This window comes from Myotis brandtii, unplaced genomic scaffold (genome assembly GCF_000412655.1).
Source record: "Myotis brandtii unplaced genomic scaffold, ASM41265v1 scaffold415, whole genome shotgun sequence".
Taxonomy (NCBI): Eukaryota; Metazoa; Chordata; class Mammalia; order Chiroptera; family Vespertilionidae; genus Myotis; species Myotis brandtii.
The window spans coordinates 172,069-179,974 of record NW_005365953.1 but is presented as its reverse complement, the minus strand read 5'-3'; the positions used below and the strand labels follow the sequence as shown (position 1 = coordinate 179,974).

Here is a 7,906-nt window from a genome sequence, read left to right as displayed (position 1 = left end):
TGGAGGCAAAATAGGCTCTCACCACTGCCACTACACTCGCCAGCCGTGAGCCCGGCTTCTGGCTGAGCAGCGCTCCCCCTGTGGGAGCACACTAACCAACAGGGGGCATCTCCTGTGTTGAGCATCTGACCCCTGGTGGTCAGTGCACCTCATTTTTTACATGTATCTGACCAAAGGGGTTGATTTGCATATTACCCCTTTATTATATAGGATTATGAAACTTGCAAGTTGAAGTTATAAACACTACTTAGCAGTTCCAATTAAGTAGTGTTTATAACAAAGTTATAAAGTTGGAATACACATTATATTTATATAATTATGTAAAATTTGTAAGCATATGGACTAATTGAAGATTTGAAGAAGTCCTTGATATCTCAGCACTGTAATCGAGCTAATTTCAATACTTTTTATTCTTTGTTTTTATTGATGAAAATAATATGTTATAGTTCACATATAACATCATATTATTTTCAGGTATATAGCATAATGATTCAATATTTCATTTCTATGTGTTGAAAAATGATTACACAGTAAGTCTAGTTAATATCCATCCTCATATATAGTTGCATTTTTTTTCTTGTAATGAGGAAATTTAAGATTTACTCTCAGCAACTTTCAAATATGCAATACAGTATTGGCTATAGTCACCATGCTGTATATCACACCCCTATGACTTATTAATTTTATAAATATATATTTATGCATTTTGACCCTTTCATTCATTTCATTTATCCAACAACCCCACCTCTGACAATCACCAATTTCTTCTATTTGTCTCTGAGCTTGGTTTTGTTTTGTTTCCACATGTAAGTGAGATGATGCAACATTTGCCTTGATCTGTTTGACTTATTTCATTTAGCATAATGCCCTCAGAGTCCTTTCATGTTGTAAATGGCAGGATTTCTTTATTATGAGTTCACTAATATTCCATTGTGTATATATACATCTTCTTCATTCATCCATCAATTGACACTTAGGTTGTTTTCATATCTTGGCTATTGTAAACAAAGCTGCAATGAACATAGGGGTGAATATATCTTTCCAAATCAGTGTTTTGGATTTCTTTGGATAAATACTCATAAGTGGAATTTCTAAATCATTTGATAGTGTATTTTTAATTATTTGAAGAACCCCCATACTGTTTCCATTAGTGGTTGCACCAATTTACATTCCCACCAACAATGCATGAGGGTTCCCTTCTCTCCACCTGGCCACCCTGATTTTTTTTTCTTGTGTTTTTAATGAAAGTCATTGCAACTTCTGTGAGGTACATAATTTCATGTCTGTTGACCATCTGCATGTCCTTTTTAGAGAAATGTCTATTCAGATTCTCTGTCCATTTTTAAAACTTGAATTCTTTGTGTTTTTGCTATTGAGTTGTATGAGTTCTTTATATACTTCTGATATCAGAAATATGATTTGCAAATATTTTCTCTCATTCTGTTGGTGGACTTTTTATTTTGTTGATGATTTCCTTTGCTGCACAGAAGCTTTTTAGTTTGACGTAGTCCCATTTGTTTATTTTTGCTTTTGTGAGTCAGATCCAAATAATCATCACAAATTTCAAATACCTATGTTTTCTTCTAGGAGTTATACTGTTTCAAGTCTTACATTTAAGTCTTTAATTAATTTTGAGTTAGTTGTTGTATATGGTATAATATAATAGTACAGTTTTATTATTTTGCACATGCCTGTACAGATTTCCCAACATCTTATTGAAGAAACTGTCTTTTCCCCATTGTATATTCTTGACTCCTTTGTAGTAAATTATTTAACCATGTATGTGTTGCTTATTTACAAAGCACTATATTATTTTGATTACTATAGCTTTATTTTTTCTCAGTATTGCTTTGGCTATTTGGAGTCTTTTGGAGTTCCATACAAATTTTAGGATTGCTTCTATTTCTGAGAAAAATGCCATTAGGATTTTATTAGGGATTGCATTGAATCTGTAGATTGCTTGGGGTAGTATAGACATGTATTTGTGTGTTTTTTCAATAATCACTTTAAATTTAAATGTTCTAAACAAAGAAGTTAAAAGATGGAGATTGGCAAATTGAAGCGCAAAGAATAAGAAGTCCTATGCTTGCTATATAAAACACACACCCATGTTATATATGAAGACAGACTGAAAATAAGTGAACAGAGGAATATATACAAAATGCTAATTCAAGCAGAGCTGATGTAGCTTTACTACATTCATAAAACGTAGACAAGTAATGTTAATGGGTTTTAAAATATGTGATGATTAATGGATCATATTTCCAATATTGTTAAGTGTATACACCTAATCATAGAACTTACAAATACAGAGAAGCACAAATAGATCTGAAAAAAAAAATAGACACATTCACAATTATATTTAGAGTAGTTAAAACTGTCTTTCAGTAATTGATAGAATGAGCAATTCAATAAGGATGTAAATGACTATATCAGTATTATCAACCAACTTGACCAAATTGATATTTATGGCACACTTTTTTCAACAACAGAAGAATACACATTTTTCTCAAGTGCATATGGAAAATTCACCAATAGGACATAACTTGGGTAATAAAACATACCTTAAAGAATTAAAAAGAATAAAAACCATACATATATGATCTATGTTCTTAGATCATAATAGACTTAAAGTAAAAATCCATAGGTATACAGTAGACAGATTAATGCACCTCCCATCAAATATGTTTATGTTGTAATACTAATGTTCAGAACCCATGAATAGTTTACCTTATATGTCAAAAGGGACTTTATTGATGTGATGAAGTTAAAGATCTTGAGATGATCTTTAGACTATCCAGTGGAGTCTACTATAATCACTAGGGTACTGAGAAAGGCAGAAGAGTCAGATTCATACAGCAGGAGATTGCTGACAGAAGTAGAGGAGAGAGAGAGAGAGAGAAAGAGAGAGAGAGAGAGATTTGGAGATGTTACTTTAATGGTTTTGAAAATAAATGAAGGGTCAAAAATTAAGGAGTACAGGAAGCCTCTAGAAGTTGCAAATGGCAAGAAAAAAATTGAGGTGACAAAAATCTTAAAAGGAAAAATTGTCCATAAGGGACTTTTAAAAGTTGCAACATATTCTTTATGCCCTCATCTCGATATGTTTTTTGTTTGTTTGTTTTTTATTTTATTTTAGAGAGAGAGGAAGGAAGAGGGAGAGAGAAACATCATGGATTGGTTGCCTCTCCTATGCATCCCAGCTGGGATCAAACCTGCAACCTTTTGGTGTACAGGATGATTCTCCAACTCATTGAGCCACCCGGCCAGGGCTAAAGCTACAACACATTCTTGGGAAGTTAAAAGACCATGCACATATACATGAATGTGAATGTGCTCAGAAAAGATCTAAGGAAATCCCAGTCTTTCATGTATGGTTAATCTTGAGGCTCTGTGTAAGTAGGATGTAAAGGCTAATACAGAACTGCCTGGAGAAGCATTAAAAGCAAGCTTCAATACAGAAACCACTCAGCAAAGACTGTGAGATACTATAGATATTAAAAGAATAAAAAAGTGAATACTGTGAGTACTGCCATGCCCATATATTCAACAACTTACATGAAATTGACCAATTTGCTGAAATACATAAATTATCAAAACTCAGTCAAGAAGAAATAGAAAACCTAAATAGTTCTATATTTTTGAGGAATTTTAATTGACAGTTTAAAACCTACCAAAAACTAAAAACAAAATGATTTCACTGCTGGATTACATTAAACATTTAGGGGAAACATAGTATCCATTCTCCACACTTTTGTTTAGAAATTACAATGGGAGAGACTACTTCCCAAGTCATTCCTAAACCAAAATAACCACAGAAAAAGCAAATTGCGGAACAAAATCTCTCATAATACAGATGCAAAATCTTCTAAAAATATTAGCAAATTAAACTTACAATATGTAATCATAACCAAGTTGGATTTATCTGAGGAATAAAAGGCTGCCTAAACATTTAAAAAATCAATCAGTACAGTTCACCACATGAATAGTGAAAGCATATGGTAAGAGAAAACATATGATCATATCAATAGATTCAGAAAAAATATTTTAAAAAATTAAATATGCATTTATAATAAAAAATTCTCAAAACTAAAAACAAAAATGAAAAGAAGGCTTATGATTGTATAAAGAGCATTTTCAACAACCTTCAACTAACATTGTACTCAATGATAGGAGCCTAAATGTTTCTGTTAAGAAAGGATATATGTTCTCACTACTCTATTCAATATCATATTGGAATCTAGCTACTATATTTAAAAAAGAAGGAAAAAACATATAGATTTGAAAGGGATAAATAAAAATTGTATCTGTTCACAAATAGCATACTTGTTTAGGTAAAAGAGTTCCCAAAATATACAAAAAGCTCTTAGATCTAATAAATTCTGTAAGTTGTTAAGATACAAAATCCATATTTTGGAATTTAATTACATTTCTACATAGCAGGAATGAATAACTGGAATCTGAATACAAAAAAAATACTATTTCTAATTGCACTAAAATAATGGAATATTAGGGAAAAAACTGACAAAATGTGCTCAGAATCTGCATGCTAAAAACTATAAAATATTGATAAATTAAAAAATCTAAATAAGTGGTGATATATACTATGTTCATAGATTAGAAGACTCGATATATTTAAGTTGTCAATTCACTCCAATTTTATTTATTGAATCCATATAATCTCACTGAAAAAATAAAAAATATATTTCTTTATAGTTATTGAAAAAAATTGTTTTAACATCATATAGAGAGTCAGAGGACTTATACTATTAAAATAATTATGAATAAAAAATTGAAGGACCTAATTTTAAGATGTACTATAAATATATATAATTATTACAGCATGATATTGGTAAAAAGATAGACATAGTTTAGTGAAACAGAACAGAGGACTCAGAAATAGATTCACATCAATCAACTCAACTGTTTTTGATAACGGTTCAAGGACAATTCAGTGGAGAAATGATAATCTTTCAAACGATGGTCCTGGAACAAGTGGGACACAAATCCAAAACAGTGAACCTCAACAAACACCTTGAGCATTATGAAAATTAACTCAAAATAGATAATAAATACACAGGTATGGAGTTTCTAGAAGATAACACGGTAAAAAAAATATGTATAACTTGAGGTTTGAAAATGATTTGTTGAATATGACACAAATAGCACAGATCATAAAAGGGAAAACACATGATACATTAGGATTCATCAAAATGAAAAACTTTATTCTATGAAAGATACTGTTAAGAAAATAAAAAGATAATCACAGACTGTGAGAAAATATTTACATATCACTTATCTATAATGAATTGTTCTCAGAATATATTAAGAACTCTAAGATCAAAACTAAGAAAGCAACAGAAGATGAGAAAAAAAAATCTGAACAGACATTTAACCAAAGAATATATATGGGAAACAAATAAGCATATGAAAAGATGTTCAACATCATCAGTTATTGGGAAGTGGAAATTAAAACTATAATTCAATACCCTTTATCACCTAATGGAATAGCAAAACAAAACTAAACAACCAGAGCAGCAATAACAACATGACAATGCCAAGCATGCAGACGAAAAGGCACGCTGTTGCAGGGAATGTAAAATGGCACAGCCACTTTGAAAAATAGATTGGCATTTTCCTACTAAAGTGAAATGTACACTCCCTGTAAGATCCATTGCTCTTAATCCTAGTTATTTATTCAAATGAATTAAAAAGTACATATACACAAAAACGTACACATGGATATGTATAGTAGCTTTATTAGTGATAATAAAAACTGGAAATGAACCAGATTGTTTTTAACAAGTGAATAGATAAGCAAACCATGGCTCATCTACACAATGGGCTATTACTCAGCAATATAAGAAACAAAGTTTTGGTTTATGCAACTGCCCGGATAAATATTACATCTACTTTGTTAAGTAAAGGATACATATTCTACGGTTGTGTTTATAGGGCATTCTGAAAAAGGTAAACTATAGAGATTGTGAACATATCAGTAGTACTTGGAGATTCAGGATGAGGAAGGGTCTGAACAAAAAGAGGCCACCCATGGGAATTTTTACAGTGATGAAACTATGCTATATTATACTATATAGTAGATGCACAATTCTTTCTTTTTTAGAACTGTACACCATAAAGAATAACTTTTATAATTTGCAAATAAAAACCATTAAAATATTGGAGAAACCCAGGAATAAGGATAACAGAAAATTACCATTAGAAGCCAACAGCAACAATAATTACAGGTCAATCCACTGACAAAACTTTAAGGAGCCTTAAAATATCACCATAAAATATATATACCTATGTCCAGTTAATATGTATCTACAATTTTTTTGAAATTATTTCCTCAAGAAAGTAGAAATTAATTTCACTTTTTTTGAGTCTGGATTGCACTTAGTGAGTTTTTAATAAATTAAGTGTGGAAAGTAAAACCAGTAACTATAGTGGAGAAATCTGGCAGAGTACATGTTAACTAAGTTATCAAAGTTAGCATCACCCCAAATATATTATGTTTATATCAAATACTCCTTAATATGATGAACTAAGTAGGGTACTTCACCTCTATTACATTTTCCCCCTAAATCCATAAAGTCATATAAACATAAGAAACCATCAAACAGCCATAGCCGGTTTGGCTCAGTGGATAGAGCGTCGGCCTGTGTTACATTTTCCCCCTAAATCCATAAAGTCATATAAACATAAGAAACCATCAAACAAATTTGAATTGCGAGCCATTCTACAAAATAAGTGACCTGTTTTCTTAAAAAAAATGTCAAGGTCATAGAAGACAAGGAAATATGAAAAATTATTACAGATTGGACGATACTGAAGAAACTAAATTCAGTGTGGTACCTTGGGTTAGACCCTGAAATAGCTAAAGGACATTAATTTAAAAAACAAAAACAAACGAAGGAAAAAAGCTATGGAAAACCAGTCGGTCATCTAGTTACTAGTAATATTAACTAAATAAACATGTCACAGTCACATAAAAGGTTAGCATTAGGGGACCTGAATAAGGGGCATACACAACCTCTCTGTGATATGTTAGCAAATTACCTGTCAATCAAAAAGCAATTTCAAAATAAAAAGGTTTTAAAATAATAAGTATAGCACACTTCCTATAAAAAAGTTAAACTGAAACCATGAATGTATGGTATATCTGTAAGCACAGGACATTGGTGTGGAAGTAGATATATGGAGGCATATGAGCATCTCTATATTGCATGACTTAATAGCTATGAACATAAGTTATTATTCAACAAATAGCATATAACTACCTTCTGTATTTTATTATAAAATCTGTTAAGAATGAAAAATAAAAGTAATAATTTACTGTATAATAAATTATTGTGTTATGTTCAAAATCACTGCATTAGAATTAGATTTGAAAAAAATTAGATTTGAGAGATCTCAACTGCATCAGTCACTATAACTTTGAGAAGGTTTCTAAAATTCTCTAACTTTTATTGATTATATGATCATAATACCAGCACATTTCTCATTTAATGTTTACATATTTTCTCTTACATTTAAAATCATGTCACAACAATCTTTCATAAACAATAAGTAACACATCTATACTAATAATAGACAAATATGTAAATTGACCCTCCCTCTGTATCGCCCACAGCCAATCAGGAGTGAGTATGCAAATTAACCCGACAAAGATGGCGGGCCTAGACGCGCAAGCGCTGAGCAGCCAGGGGCAGGGTAAGACGCCTGCCCGCCCGCCCACCGAGTAGCCAGGACCCCGCCCACTCCGAGCCTGTGGCCAGCGTGAGCACGCCAGCGCAGAGTGGCCGGGTTCCTGGGGATGCCACTGGAGTGTCTGGTCCTGTCAGCCCAGCCTGGGGGGTGGCTGAAGTTCCCAGTCCTTTTGGTTTCTGCAGCCCTGGACCAG

At 32.1% G+C, this 7,906-nt stretch overlaps 1 long non-coding RNA gene across 1 annotated transcript in view; it reads left to right on the top strand.

The window, feature by feature from the left end:
* LOC106727367 overlaps positions 1-1,176 on the top strand; it is a 16,874-nt gene extending 15,698 nt beyond the window's left edge. Inside the window, exon 3 of the long non-coding RNA XR_001363541.1 lies at positions 1,108-1,176. This is a non-coding gene — a long non-coding RNA (uncharacterized LOC106727367). The remainder of the gene's footprint in view (positions 1-1,107) is intronic.
* The last annotated feature ends 6,730 nt before the right edge of the window (positions 1,177-7,906 follow it).